The following is a 16,448-nucleotide window of genomic DNA, read 5'->3' on the forward strand; positions in this document are numbered from 1 at the left end:
GGAACACTGATGGAGACCATTTGGCCTCTCTCAGTGGCCTTGCTGGGATTGTGAGCATTCTATCAACAATTTAAAATGAAGTTGTTGCACCACAGGAGGGAGCAGAACAGGGCCCACCTCCTGTACCATTACCTTTGCCAGAGGAGAAGGCTTTTGAGGACCGGGAAGCAAAGACAGATACGGAGATGACTCCTCTTATAAATATTTATTTCCTCCTTATAAACTGATGAAGGTGTGATGCCTGTACCATCTTCTATGGTGGATAACTTCAAGCAGGTTCAAGAACTGATGATGTCAATTTCAGATTCTGACTCCCACAGAAGAGGTTCAAGAGTCCCACCAAAAACTTCTATATATTTTGCACACCTCAACATCTATAAGGATCACCATTCCAGTTAGTGAAGCTCTTGAGGAGCCAGCTAAGGCTGTATGGCAAACCCTAGCTACCATACCGCCCAACTGCCAAAGACTGGATACAAAAATGTCCCTGGAATCAGAATTTCTGTTTTCACACCCAACTCCAAATTCCCTAGTAATGGAGGCTGTCAATGCACAAGGCAGACAAAATAGCTCAAAGTTCATTCAGTACTGTAAGGACCACAAAAGACTAGAACTTTCTTGTCATAAATCGTACTCTTTAGCATACAGTTCAGAATAGCAAGCCATGAGACACTTATGGCCAAATACAACTATTAAAACTACAATACATTTAATTAGTTTATTGAGAACTTGCCAGAGGAATAACATGAAAAATGTAAGGACATTGTACAAAAGTGGAAGCTCCTGGCAAAGGCATCACTCCAGGCCTTCTTGGATGTAGTAGATATGACCATTGCATTTGGACGTCGACCATGCTGTTATAAGAAGAGCATCTTGGCTACAGTTGTCTGGCTTCTCAAGATAGGTCCAGAGTATAAGACCTCTGCTTTGATGATCACAAACTCTTTGTAGACTTGACGGATGCATCTCTCCACACTTCAGAAGACTTGAGAGCCACACTGCAATTTTTAGGGATTTATAATCCTGTAAATAAGAGGTGATTTAGTAGGTCTCAGATGGTACAAAGAGCATGCCCAGCCCCATATTCAACTTATTATAAACATCTGCACTCGTGGCCAAGAGGCCAAGATATTTTAAGAAGAAAACTCCTTTGGCTACAGCTATATCTTCTCAGCCATCTACATCCTCCAAGCCACAGTTTTGATGGTATGGTCAAGAGCCTGAACCATCCAACTGACGGGGTTGCAGCTGCAGCCACTACTCCTCCCTCCTTTTGGATGCCATGTCTCCTATTTTCAGGAGCATCAGACAAATGGGGTTTGGAAGCCATAAAGTCTGGTTACACTATCCATTTGCTCCTTTTGGCTTTTCTTCTGCCCCCAGTGTAATCTCAAAGATTTTGGTGGTGGTTGAACCCACCTACATGGTCTAAGTGTAATTGTTTTCCCGAATCTGGATGATTTGCTGATTGGGGCAGATTGTATCAGGAAGTCTTGGCGACAGTAAAGATAATGTGTTCTATGTTTTGCAGCTTGGGACTTAAATCAACCTCAAAAAGTCTGGGTTTTTTTCTTTCTCCAGTACAGTGTCTAGACTTCATAGAAGCTTTTCTGGATACAGTGACAGGCAGAACGTGCCTCTCTTCCAGCAGATTTATCGCACTAACAACTTTTATCTCAAGGATTCAGGGCAGACCTCAAGTAACAGTATTAGACTCTCTTCAGCTTCTGGGATACATATCAGCTTGCATCTTTCTAGTGCAACATGCAAGATTACATCTCTGAGGTCGACAGTGTGGCTTTGAAATGTTTACAAATCAAGCAAGCACAGCCTCGACAAATTACTGTCTGTCCTGTCCCACCCCCCAATGAGTTCTACAGTCACTCAACTGGTGTAAGGACCTGACCAAGACCTGTGGAAGTGTCCCGTTCTTTCAGAATCCCCCTACCATTGTGATAACATCAGATTCTTTACTTTTAGGTTGGGGGCGGGGTATATGTTGGACGTCTCAAGGTGCAGGACAAATGGTCACTACAAGAGTAGTTTCTCTACATCAATCTTTTGGAATTTAAAGCAATCAGAAATGTTTATCTACATTTTCTACCTCTAATCACATCCAAGTCAGTAAAGATAATGGCAGGCAACATGGCATGCATATTTTACATCAACTATCAAGGAGGCACACATTCCTGATCTCTTTGTGCCAAGGCGGTAAAACCCTCTGGAATTGGTAGATAGCCAGCCAGAAAGTTATTTTAGCTTTGTACCTCCCAGGTATTAAGAACACTATGGCAGATGACCTCACCAGACATTTTCTTTTTAAATTCCCAATGGGAACTGGACGCTTGAGTCCTCCACATAGTATTCTTTGCTTGGGGATTCCTGGAGGTCAATCTGTTTGCCATGGCAGCCATGGCAAAATGTATATGGTATTGCTCCAGAGGGAGTCTTGGTCCCCAATCCCTTGGCAGAGGCAACATATGGAGGGGTTCCGACATGCTCCTACAGATTTCTACAAGTGCTGAACTACCTTTGCAGAATTTGCTCTCCTTAGCATGCTGGGGTGGGCAGTCCTCTGTGCTTCTCACACTGCATCCCCTGTCATGTTGCCAGCTCACTCAGCCCCTCTTCCCAGCAGCCAGGCCTGGACGGTGAGCAGAGGAAGCGGGACACAGCCACTTCTCCTGTGGCTTTCTATGAGTTCCATTAGGTAAGGGTCTTTCTATGAGTTCCATTAGGGTACACTTAATGGCAATAACAACTTTTCCACATACCCATTGGGGAGTTTTTGCTCTTCACTCACCCAATGAATGCAAGATTCCTAAGAGGTTTCTTGAATTTCTCCCCTATTCCTACCTAGCACCTCAACCTAGTCCTTAATTGCCTTATGTAACATGGTTTTGAGCCACTAGATATTTGTTCTTTATTAGATTTTATCTATGCAGACAGACTTTCTGGTATCAGAGTAGCAGCTGTGTTAGTTTATATTAGCAAAAAGAAAAGGAGTACTTGTGGCACCTTAGAGACTAACACATTTATTTGAGCATAAAGTTTTGTGAGCTACAGCTCACTTCATCAGATGTGGGGAGATTTATATACATAGAGAATATGGTAACACCCATTGTTTCATGTTCTCTGTGTATATAAATCTCCCCACTGTATTTTCCACTGAATGCATCCGATGAAGTGAGCTGTAGCTCATGAAAGCTTATGCTCAAATAAAAAAGACTTTCTGGTAGTTATCACTTCTGCCTGACAGGCTGAAGAATTACGGGCTTCAATGGCAGACCCCCCACTTACAGTGTTCACCAGAGAGAACATGTTGCTGTGGGCTCATCCAAGATTTTTACCTAAGATTTTGTCCTCAGAATTTCATATTAATCAAACCATTCATCTCCCAGATTGTCGACAACAGAATTCCAGGAATTTCCCTAGCTTGGATATTCAAATAACAAAACGTTTATATATATGAGATAGGAAAGATACTTGTCTCCAAGCACCATATGTATGAAAGTAATGATAAATCTCTCTGACGATTCAGTAAAGGCACTGGCACGTTTTAATGACAAATTTGTGAGAATAAATTATAAGAACAGTCATACTGGGTCAGACCAAAGTTCCACCTAGACCAATATCCTGTCGTCTGACAGTGGCCAATGCGAGGTGCCCCAGAGGGAATGAACAGAACAGGTAATCTTCAAGTGATCCATGTCCTGTTGCCCATTCCCAGCTTCTGGAAACAGAGGCTAGGGACACCATTCTGCCCAGCCTGGCTAATAGCCATTGATAGGCCTATCCTCCATGAATTTATCTAGTCCTTTTTGAACCTTGTTATAGTCGATATATATAATCCTATTTATCTCATTAATATTTTAGCATCAAAATTGAGGTTTCTCATCATGTTCATATCCATTTTGGAAGGCAGGGTTCTGAACTATAGACTGGGTTTGGCTGCCGTTTACAGCAGGTTCCAGTTGCTATGTGTTGTAATGTTTTAATAATTCTTAAATACAAGCTCACTGTGCCTTAAGAATCACAAGGAACACAGAGGTACACAGCCCTAAAAGGATCTCCCTCAGTGTCACCAGGAGAATGGGGGAAGTGCGGTCACTACAGGACACTTGGTGTGTTTGTTGGGATTCCCTCTGAGACTTTCCCATTCAGCTTATACAGAACATCTCATCCAGTTCTGGAAGATCACTTTATCCATCTCTCTGGGCTCCAAGAAACTCAGACTCCAACCTATCACTCAGGTTACTTTATTAGGCATGTAACAGTTCTCCATGGGCAGCTTGTATTGTAGGCTGGGGGAGGTTAAGTCACCCCAAACAGCCCCCCATACCCCCGTCCATGTTCAGCCTCAAGGCCCCCTCCTGCTTGCCACTTCCCCCTTTGCCCCAGCCCAGGCAGGCTGTTCCTCTTCCAGGAAGTGGGCTGGGGCTGGGGATAGGGTGGCCAGCCTGTGGTCAGGACTTGGGGTGGCTGGGACTACCCAGCTATGTGCGGTCCATGGGCGCTGGGGCTGCCTGGCGTTCCAGGGGTGGGGGCACTAGGGCAGCCCAGGAAGGAGAGGGGGGACTCGTGTCTGTGGGGGTTGCTCTGGGTTCCAGCGGGGGAAGGAGGTAGGAGGGGTCTCAGTCAGAAGAGGTGGGCCGGGCTGGGGGGTAGCCTCCCCAAGCCCACAGTTAGCTGTCCATGCAGCTCTTTGCTCACACTGGCCAGGCCCAGATGCCTGGGGCTTCGGAACAGGGTGATGCCACAATTCTATTTCATGTTATGTACCACACAGCTTCTATCTATCTATCTATCTATCTATCTATCTATCTATCTATCTATCTATCTATCTATCTATCTGTCTTCCCTAGCTACTAACATCTTTCCTTTTTTTGTTTGTAAAGATCAATCACTTTTCATGTTGCGTATGGGCCAACCACTTGGCAGATTTTGTAAGGCAAGCTTATCTGGTCAGTGTGTTTCTGCCTTCTTTGTTTACTCTGAACATAACCACAACCACAATAGTTAATTTAGTTAACTTCTTCCTCCCTTATTTACTTGAAACTAACTATTGTGAATATATTTAAACAATTAATTGTTCAGGCATCTCTTGTCTTAACTTGGGCCTGCTTATGTCTGCTAAGCCAGCCCTACATTCTGCTCCTTTTCATTTTCTCTTACATTAGTATTTGTTTTATTTGCATAATATTTCTCTTTCTGTGTTTTTTTCAATTTTATTATCCAGCAACACATGCCTATGACCACAACAGTTATATGAGCTCCCATTAAGACTAAAACTTCAAGTACACACAAAGGGGTGCAAGATTACCTCCTCTGTTATAGCCCACCAGGGTGTTTACACAGCCTGTACACAGTGTTCCCTCTAAGCCATGTGACTGCCTAAGAATCAATCAAGTGCCCTGCACATCTGGGGACTTTTGTTCAGGTGCCCATCCCCCTACACCTCTGCAGCTGTGGTGCTCCTACCGTCTGCCTTGGAGCCCCTGGCCAGCTGCTCCCAGGACCCTCCTGCTTGCCGTCCAGAGCACGGGGAGGTGGCACTGATATCAGGGAGTCCCCCTCCCCCTGCCCACCCCTCCCCGCCCATGTACCCTATCTCTGCAGAGTGGGGGGGGGCAGTGCTCAGGAGTGGCATGGAGGTGCTGTCAGCTGCTGTCTGAATGAGCCTTTAGGCTGGCGAGTGCCTCTGTGCTTAAAGAGACAGCATACAGTCCCTCATACACTTCCCCAGCAGCCAGCACACACACACTGTCTCTGTCTCTCATGCACACACACACTGTTTCTTTCACACTCGCCTCCCAACACATACTTGTGTTATTGTTGTTAACTCTTGGTACTTTCTGCAATGCACATACATTCGCTGTAATTTTTGTTCTTTCAAAGTGCTGTTATTTTAGTTTTTGGAATGGTTTATGCATTTCATAATTTTATTTCTCTTGTATATGATTTAATTTTTTGAGTAGTGTGTTCTAAAATGCCTACCCTGTCCTGGCTGGAGTAATTATTCCTACGTTAATTTTTTAAAAAATATATAGTATATCTAGGTTTTTTGTTTCTACTGGTGGCACACATCCACACATTACCTCAGTATTGGTGCTCATAACAAAATTCATAAGAACGTAAGAATGGCCATACTGGGTCAAGCCAATTGCTTCTATGTTTCTCTTTACTAAATTGGTTGTGTTTAATGGAAGAGGAAGGCATAGGTACAGAGTCACTAATGATTCCCATTCAGTGTTGTCCATCACTTCCTCCTTCACGTTCTCCACCGTCTGTGTACTTGGCCACAGGGCATGGGTTCAAATCTGAATCAGAGAGGTGAGTTTTAGACAAAATCCATCCAGGTACCCCTCCCATGGTGTTGTCCCAACTGAAAAAATGGTGGTATTCCAGCGTGTGCATGGTGTCACCAAGCCATACTACAACTTCCACTCACTCCTTGGTGACTAGTTGGGCCCAACCTCTCTCTGAGGTAAAAGCATTCTCTTGTATTGAGCATTCACAGAAACAGCTAGTTCTTTGGCAACATGCTTCATTTATCTCTACACCATCCCTTGTTGGCAACCCTAGGATAGTGTTATCTATGTTCCATTCTCAATAGTACACATACTCTCAACGTATACTAACTACACCTGTACCTCTGGGAATAGCAATCATGACTGGCACAGTCCCATCAATAATTTCATGTGGTGCCCAAGGCCCAGGACCTTCTAGCTTTTAAAATGTTCTTCCTCAGTATTACAAATTCCCTTTTCCAGCAGTGTAGTCCAGATCAGTGTGCTGTTTAACAACCTCAACCATTCCCCCCACTTCATTTCTTCTTTCCCCTGTGTTAAATGCATAACAAGTTTAGTATCCATATGTGCTGCAATTAGTTGCTTGAGAAACATTATTATTATTCAGTGAATCAATCACACTATTTCCACATGTATTAATCCATTTCAAAGTTTGTACAATGGAGTACATTTTATTAATAGACACTACCTCCTGCTGTGGTGTTAGGTTACTGATCCTACCTCCTCTTCTGATTGCTTTTCCAAACCCATCAGCTAAAGAGTTATGTCTAAGCTTCAACCCTTCCATGTCCACAGAATTCCATTGTGAAGCCCCATCTCCTTCTCTACCCAATATAGTTGTCAAAGTATCTCTCTTCTTCAAAGTATTTTTAAGTCCTTGGTGTATGCCTCCCCCTGGCTTCTGCCATAATCTGATCTGGGATATATTATAATTGGTAAACCATTTCTTATACAGGGCCAAGGAGTTCCCAGGCAATCTGTATTTTGTAAAATCCAAAATAAGCAGGAGGTATATACACTGTACATCTTTTACCACTATTTCATGGGTGGGTGTATAAAAATGCCATTTTCTGGCCATGGAGTGGTCACTGGACCTAAAGGAAGAATATAAAGTTTAGGGAGGTCTATGGTAGAGGTACTCATTTCAGGCTGGGGCATGGGATGTTGTGTAGCATATGTTACTTATCACCAAAACAGCTCGGTTTATTTAGATATATGGCTGCTAACTATCCTGGGCCTCCTGGAGTATAAGTGTTTTGCCTTAGAAAAATATCAGGCTTATTTATATATCAAAGAATTTGAATTGATATATAAATACATCTGAGGTTTCCCTTTCACTGATATTTTCCTGGGATGTATTCTACAACCATAAATTCTCAAACCGTACAACCACTTTTCCAGTCATCCATTGATTGGTAGCCCACAACTACCATCCATATGCACTCCTTGTAGTTCTCCACCTGCTACAGATAGCACCCTAGTGACAAGACAATTGTCCGAACAAGACAAATTTCCCAGAAAGGTTGGTTGATCCCCTTTAGCCCTGGATGGTAGGTTGTAGATCTTCTTCTCTGTCCTTTCTCACTGTACATCTGGGGCCTGATGTACTGCTGTGGTTTTGGGACTGGGGAATCACTGACTGGAGTGTCTCAGGGGTTTGGGACCATCTCTACATCCTTCACATCAGGGGATACAGATTGTAGGCCTCCACCATGCCATGGTTGCAAATGTGCAAGATAAAAGGGAGAAGAAAACATTTCTTGCTTCTTTCCTTATCTACCTTTTTATGCTTTAAGATGACTTGCATGAACCCAGCTGTGTCCCCTATTGTCCAATTCCAGTGAGTACACTGAGGGGCCACAGCACAAAGTACAGGCCATAGCCAATTTGCCTTCAGGAATGGATAGTATGGGGCCTGATCCTGCACCATCCCTTTGGATCCTACTTGATGTTCGGTTATTGAACCATGCCTTGGTCTTCTGTACTTCCGTGTCCTCTGTTGCCACCACACTCTTTTGCACCTGTAAATTTTGCTTCAGCATGTCCTGTATGCAAGCCTCTGACAAGGCTGCCAGAGCCAGATGGCCTGGTACAGGATTAATCATATTCCACCACAGTCTCATTAGTCTCCCATCAGAACCTCCTATGGGGAAAACCCCATGAATCTACATTCTCCAGCTCTGATGCACATTAAGTGGCAATATTTCATCCCAATTACGACCTGTGCTGTTCACTCCCTTCCTGAGTTCAGTTTTAATGATGCTCTTCATTTTCTCCCACTTGCCCCACTGCTCCCGGATGATAAGCAATGTGGAATTACTGATCAATGTCCAACTGTGTGCATACTTCCTTAACCACTGATTCAACAAATCCACTACCATTGTTTGAATCAATTATTTTAGGAATCCTGCACCTACTGAACAAATTATATACACCAATTGTCTAGCTGTTGTCAATGCAGTCACATTTTAGTTGAGAATGCTTTCACCCAGTATCAGAATGAGTCTACTGCAGCTAATCCATATTTGTTCCCTTGGGAGGTTAGGGGTAGTTCCCCATTGTGATCAGTTTGGAACCTTTCCCAGCGTTCCCGGGAGCCTCACTCATGAGTGCCCCTCTGCGTTTTCTGTTTGCTGGATTATATCTAGCACAAATAAAGCAAGAGTTAAGATGTTCGTTCCAATCCTGCTCCCATCTGGGTTGCTATCCTATTTTTCTCAACCTTTCCTGGGCATCCTTTTGTTTAGAGTGACCACCCATAGTTGATCCATGTACCCAGGCTAAGAGATCCTACCACATCTCTCTTTGTACTACCCAAACCAAACCATCTTCTGACTTTATGCACTAGAGCCCCTGCTCTATTACTATCTCCTGACCATCCACCTTTAATTCCAGGCTTTGAGCTTGCTTCCATCATGGACCTAACTCTGAATCCTGCTGTTGGATGCTCTGCATTCACTCTGTGTAAAGATAGCTGCTGGCCTCTGGTGACCACTGCCACTGTAATGGCTTTTCAGTAATTCTCCATGGCCAGGGAAGACTGGTTACTACTCCATCTTTGGCTGCCAAATCTGCTGCCTGATTTCCTTTTATCAACAGACCTTTCTTTCCTTTTGCTCAGATTTTTACCATATCTACTCTATCAAAATGTTTAGTCATCTTAGCCAGCATTTGCTGCATAGTACTGAATGTGATTTCTCTTCCATCCATATCCCAATACTTGTTCTGAGTCCACCAGGTCAGAATCAGGACAGCTGCCTTGGACACCAGTCTGAATCAGAGTATAGTAAGCTTAGAGCAGGACCCTTTTTCTTCCATCAGTATACTGATAACTGATATTAGTTCTGCATACTGAGCTGACTTACTCCCACAGTTATACTGCAAAGTATTTACTATCACTCCATCTTTTAGCTTCACTGCTCCAAAACCTCCCTTCCCTTAGCCCCTAACTACTTTCATCCATATACCATATATCCTTCTCCATCTATCTAACCTTGTTAGCATTTAGTTCTTTAAATATTGGCTGTTGAGTGCTAGCTGGGCTAACTTCACATTCATGGGGCATTCCATGTATGCAGAATCCTGCCACCCATTCCTTTGGTTCTTTTAGTTGTACTGCCCACATTTTCTCCCTGCAATGCCAGAGTATATTCTCTCATTGCTAACCTGTCCAGCTGATACTTTTCCCCCCAGCAGTACCTTCAGAGAGGTATGGTGACTGGCATGAATACTTTCTGTCCTCCTGCCAGATATTTGTGTTTAATAATTGTCCAATATGCAGTCAGCATAATTCTCTCACACCAATTGTACTTAAATTTCACACTTTGCAATAGTTAGGAAGCAAATGTCTCAGCTAATCCTGATTTCCATATTTCTGTATGAACACCACTCCTATGGTATTTGGAGTTACTACAGGATACATACAAAATGGTTACTTTTATCTGGGCCTGTATGCCTTTAAAACTATTTCAGCTTAAACACTGTTTGTGTGCTATTCCTGCCAATCCCAAGGGGGGGCCCTCACCAACTCATACAAAGGATTAGTGTCTTCTGAATAAAGTGGGGAGAATTCCGTACAAAATCCAGTGATTCCTAAAAGGGTGGTAATGCCTCCTTATCAGTAGGGGATTGGTAATTTCAAAATTAATTCAGGTCTATGATCAATACTCCATCCTTCCTCACATACAGTTATTCTTAAAATTGTAACCTTTTCCCTGAGCGAAGTGCTTTTCTGCTTTTAATCTTTAACCCTGCCTGCTGCAGGTCCTATCTTTATTCCTTCTCAGTGGGGGACTGCACCAATATATCATCCACATACTGAATGAGCCTGTCAGGATGAGAAAAGTCCTTAAGACTGTTTCATATGTGCATGAAAAATAGCTGGATAGTCTGTTTATCCCTGGGGTAACACAATCCACATGTACTGCTCTCCTTCCCAGGTGAATGCTATTCTATACAGACACTCTGGGGCCAGAGGCAACATCCAGAAAGCATTACTAATAACCAATGCTGAAAACCACTTCATTTTAGGAAATACGTTTACAATTATTTCAGGATAAGCTGCTATTTAGGAGCCATAGATTTTTGCCTTGCCATTTACACTTCTATAAGTCTATAGTTAATCTCCACCTGCCTCTGACATTTTCACTGGCCAAGCTGGAGAATTACACACTGAGGACATGGGCTTTATCACTCCTCATTCCAACAATGCCTCATCTACCTCCTGTATTGGCCCGATAGACTCCTTAGGTACTGCGTTTTGTATTTTTGGGTAGGGGAATCCTCCCCTTCTAATAATATGGGTATCCATTTGACCACAGTTCAGTTAAGATGTAGCTCATGCCTCCCAATATGCTCCTTTTACCTCTAGGACCCATCCTGGTGTGTCCTCAGTTTATTAAATAGATACAGTCTGTTTTTTCCTTTAGTGACCCAACCACCGCTACCATGGGCATAACCTCCCCTTGCTCTGCAATCCAGAGAGCCATGTTTGCCAAGTCCACTATTAGCCACATTGCCACCAACACTTGAACTCTCAGAATATCTTCCTTTGACTACACTACCATATCATACCGGCTTTCCCAATTCCCTATCCATATTACCTGGTTTTTTACTTGTACCCCCCAATAATTTCCCAGTGACTCCCTGAATTCTTCCCTTTTTATCTTCCACCTGTAAGTGCCCTTTCTTTGTTATTGCTGCCCCACTGTCTAATTGCATGTCTTGCCCTTGTACCCACCCCCACAGTGGTTTTTACCATGGGACATCCCCAGTTGTCCTGTGAAAGGGGCATTACAAAGGATAGCTGAGTTGTCAAAAGGGTATCCATATCCTCTGGCTTTCCTGATCTTCTTCGTACCCTCCAAATCCTTGTTCTCTGCCCGGACCCTCCTCTTCCCCAAGGTTCCCCATCTCTAGGGCCAAAATGTAAAACCCTTGGCCTCTGCTGACACTGTTTTTGTACTTAGCCCCTGCTATGCTATCTGGAGTGGTTCACGACTGTGAATGCCAACCTCAGGGCAGACAGTCAAGAAGCAGGGTAAAAATTCTCCCAAATGATCGTATGTTCTAGAAGTAGATTTCACCAATCCAGCAACAAGGGTGAATTCTGAAAGCACTATAACAGTCTTATCATGGAGTCACAGACAGTCCTCTTGTGTATTCTGTCGATCTTGCCACCCAAGCAAGCTGGACTTTATGATAGATGGTCGCTTTACACCAAAAATCACAATAATATTCAAATTACTTCCAGTCCCAAAGGACCAGTAACTTACCCTAGGTCAACTGTACTCAGGTCTCAAACCAAAGACAATGCTGGTAGCCAGTCCTGTAACAAACTAACTAAATGCTTATTAAGAAATCCAAATAAGAGTTATTTACAAGGTTAAAGCAGGTAAACATACACACACAAGTTAGTCAGGTTTCAAAAGGTAATAGAAACTTCTATAGTAAGCAAACTCCATATGTTCTTTAAGGCTCACACTGTCAAAAGAGATGGGGACCCCTTCCTTATCCTTAGAAATCCTTGCCCCTCACAATTCAAGGAGCAGAGGAATAATTAGTTCTCCTTAACAAGTATTTTTATTCCCTTCCCCCAGCATTCAAGCTATGATGGGATGAGCCTTGGGCACATACCCTCTTCGGGGCTGTGGGGGAAGCAATCAGCAACATTTTTTGTCCACCAGTGTTTGTCTGATTGTAGACTGTCTTTCCTTGCAGAAGAGATAATCTCTTGTGGTGATCTAGTATTTAACAAAAAGAACAGGAGTACTTGTGGCACCTTAGAGACTAACAAAATTTATTTGAGCATAAGCTTTCGTGGGTTACAGCCCACTTCATCGGATACATAGAATGCAGCATATAGTAAGAAGATATATATGTACATACAGACAAGGTGGAAGTTGCCATACAAACTGTGAGAGGCTAATTAATTAAGATGAGCTATTATCAGCAGGAGAAAAGAACTTTTGTAGTGATAATCAGGATGACCCATTTAGACAGTTGACAAAAAGGTGTGAGGATACTTAACTTAGGGAAATAGATTAAATATGTGTAATGACCCAGCCACTCCCAGTCTCCATTCAAACCCAAGGTAATGGTATCTAGTTTGCATATTAATTCAAGCTCAGCAGTTTCTCCTTGGAGTCTGTTTTTGAAGCTTTTCCATTGCAAATATTTAACATTTGGTAATGCTTCTCCTCTGACTGCGGGGGATTTACTGTCTTAGCAAACATTTTTATAGTTACAGAGCAAACATTTAAACATTACCTTATAACATGGGACACAGATATTATAAGTAGGATTAATATGTGCCGCATTCTGAGAATTCCATAAAGTCTAAAAACTGAACACATTCTTATAACTCGAATATCTATTTTAATAATACTAACCAGTAAGCCAGACTGATTTCCAGCTATGCATTTGTCAGCATTCAGGGGACTTGGCTTGAGCTGGCACCTGGTCTGCCAGAGTCACAACCCTCACCAATGCTCGTCTCTTGTTTAACATATTATTGGGACTAGGGGCAAACTGTAAAATGTACTCCTTACATTCGAAGGGCAATATAACGAGTAACAATTGATATGAACAAGGTCTCCCCTTGTTAGTCTATTGAGCACATTTTGCTCTCACACCACCAAAGGAGGTGATCTGCAATTTCACTTAACCCTCCTTCAGGAGGAGCTTTAAGACAAACATTTCCACCTGAGCCATTCTTAAATCATACAAGGGAACAAGTCTCAGTAGTGATCCTCTTGTTGTTGCCCTCTCCCTTCCTTCCACTTTAATAACAATAGGAGACTGGGGTACAAACACCAACCCCCAGGGTACATTTCTCAACTCAGACCATGGGTAACTCATTTTAGCATTCCCATAAGCAGGTGGGGCAATAGGAACCTGAACAGTCACGGGTGCACAGTTACATCCCTTAGCTATTCTGTGAACCGGGGAAAACCCTCCAGAATCCTGCCTCCGGTCATGTTGACATCTCCACAGTTGGTCTTGTAGACTTGCCACTTGATCTATAAGCTGATCCTGTGAAAAAAATCAGGAAAGAACAACTCTCACTCTGTTTCAAAAATGTCTCATTGCACTGCACAGGATGAACCTTATGTAATTCTCTTTCAGTTCACATTTCTCCCTCTTCAGCTTACTTTGTCAGATCTCTAGTTTCCTTATGCAGGGTCCCAATTCCTAAAATTAGTCCCATAACAACAAGATTTTCTGTTTCTTCTCTTTACATGTTTTATCCAACAGTATTTTTGGAGTTTCTTTTCCACCTGGACCCAGTTTCCAGCTAAGACCTCCATGAGGGATAAATAGGGTTCTTTCTTGGACTCAACCCACTTCTTTAATGCTGTGACAGGGTCAGGCCAGATGGCTATAGGAGAGTAATTTTTTTTTAACCAAAAGATGTATTTATTTGCATAACACACTTACAAAGTAAAAACAGAAGCGTATGCAATGTGTAACACAGCAACCAATCACAATTGTTTTCTCATTAGCTTCAGGGGAGGGAAGTGTTCAAGCTTGCCTGGGCCCAGAGTGGGGGGCTTCCTCGACTCTCGTGGTCTGCCACCCTTCCGAGTTACCTGGTGGCCCAGAGTGAGGGGGCTTCATCGACTCTCAAGGTCTGCCACCCGCTCGAGTTACCTGGCGCCACGCCCAGTGTCACCAACAATTCCCTCCTCTGAAAGCACCCAACAAGAGGGGCAGGCTGTGGGGAGGACAATCCGGGGGGGGGGGGGTACGTGCACCCACGTGTGAAAGGATCCCTCTAAGGTGGTGGTGTCCACAGCAGCAATGGCTGGGGCTGGGGTCCCTTACTCTCTCCCCCAATCAAAGGGTCAGACAAAGGGACCCGGATGGGGACACTGAGCAGAGAACCTCGGACAGCACCCACTGCTCCTCAAAAGCGTCAAGGGAGTCGGTGGATGCCGCCCAGAGGAACTCCGCCCAGATATGTGAACTTCGCCCGGATATGGCCCCACAGTCACAGGAAACTCCATCAGCCAACCTCCTCTCTCTGGTTTTATAGGTGGCCATTTTAGCCAGGGCCAGGAGGAGGTTAACAAGGAGATCCCCGACTTTGTGAGACCACGGATGGGGAGTGCATAAATAAAAAGGTGAGGGTTAAAATGCAACCAAAAAAGTAATAGGAGATTTGTGAGGAGCTGGAACAGGGGCTGCAGCCTGGCGCACTCCAAATATACGTGCACCAGGGTTTCCCTCACACCACAAAAGGGACAAGTATCTGGGATAGGGGTGAACCGCGCCAAGTACGTGCCCATGCTCACAGCTCCGTGAAGGAGTTGCCAACTGATGTCCCCGACGGGCCTCAGAACCAAGGTGGAATATAGGCTGTCCCACTGGGGCTGCTCACCCTCCAAAGGTGGCAGAAGGTCTCGCCACTTTGTGTTGGGGCGGGACACTAGGGTGAGGGCATGAAGGGTGTAGAGCACGAGCGTGTATAGATGTTTCCTTGGCGCAGTTTGGAAGCGTACCAGCTGCAGTTCATGCAGCCAGCTCGGAGTGAAGGGGTGAGGGCGTTGATTGGGTCTGCGGGGCAGGGGTCCAATTAAAAGGTCCGGCGGGCCTGGGGTAGAGGGTGGGCGGGGCGTGCCCTCGAGCAGGACCCGGTCGAGGTAAGCTCGAGCAGCGGGCCGCAAAGCGGCCTTCACCTCCTGAAGTACACGCCGGGGGGGTATGAGGTCTAGAGAGCCCCATGCGCCAGGCGAGCATCAGGGGATCCAGCCAGTCTCCCCAGTTGTAGTCCAGGAGGTCTCTGACTCTCGTGACTTCTGCCAGGATCAAGCTCTGGCGCACCGAGCGGGACTCCGCCCCCTGCACACGGAGCTGGGGGTTGTGTAGCAGGGGCTCTGGGAGGAGATCTACCCCTCGGTAGCTGCCACGGACCTGGTCGTTAAAAACAGTTTCCAAGTCTGGAGGAGGTCCTCATAGAACACCGGCAGCCCGGAGAGGTCTCGCGGAAGACCTCCCGGACAGAGATAAAAGAGCTGTTGGTCATATTGGAGCCCTTGGATGCGGCTCAGGATGGCGTGCGCCAGTGTGCTCCACGCCGAACTGCCTGCACCATAGAGGAGCCTCTGTAGGGCCTGGAGGCGGAAGACGCGGACCTGAGTGTGCAGACACTTCAGGCCCTGTCCTCCTTCCTTCAGGGTTAGATGAAGAACCCCTACAGGGGCCCAGTGAGTTCCTGACCAAAAGAACCCCAGAATCGATGTCCGGAGGTTGGTCAGGAAACCCGGGGCCGGGACCAGGGTGTTGAGCTGGTACCAGAGCATGGAAAGGACTAGTTGATTAAGCACCAGCGCTCTCCCTCAGAAGGAAAGACATCAGAGTAGTTCTGTCAATTTCCAGAGCCGCTCTATCACCCTGCCGTCTAAATTTTCCCAGTTTTCCGGCGGAGAGGGATGCGTGGCAGAACGGTAAACGCCGAGGTAGAGCAGTGGACCCGTGCTCCACTGGATGGTCTGAAGCATGGGTGGGAGGGAGCTCGCCTGCTGCCAGTCTCCTACCGCCAAGCCAGAGCTATTGATCTACTTGACCCTTGCAGAGGAGGCTGCCGAATAGATGGCCTGGCAAGCCTCCACCCGCGCCAAGTCGCCGGGGTCCTGG

This window comes from Lepidochelys kempii, chromosome 1 (assembly GCF_965140285.1).
Source record: "Lepidochelys kempii isolate rLepKem1 chromosome 1, rLepKem1.hap1, whole genome shotgun sequence".
NCBI classification, from domain to species: domain Eukaryota; kingdom Metazoa; phylum Chordata; order Testudines; family Cheloniidae; genus Lepidochelys; species Lepidochelys kempii.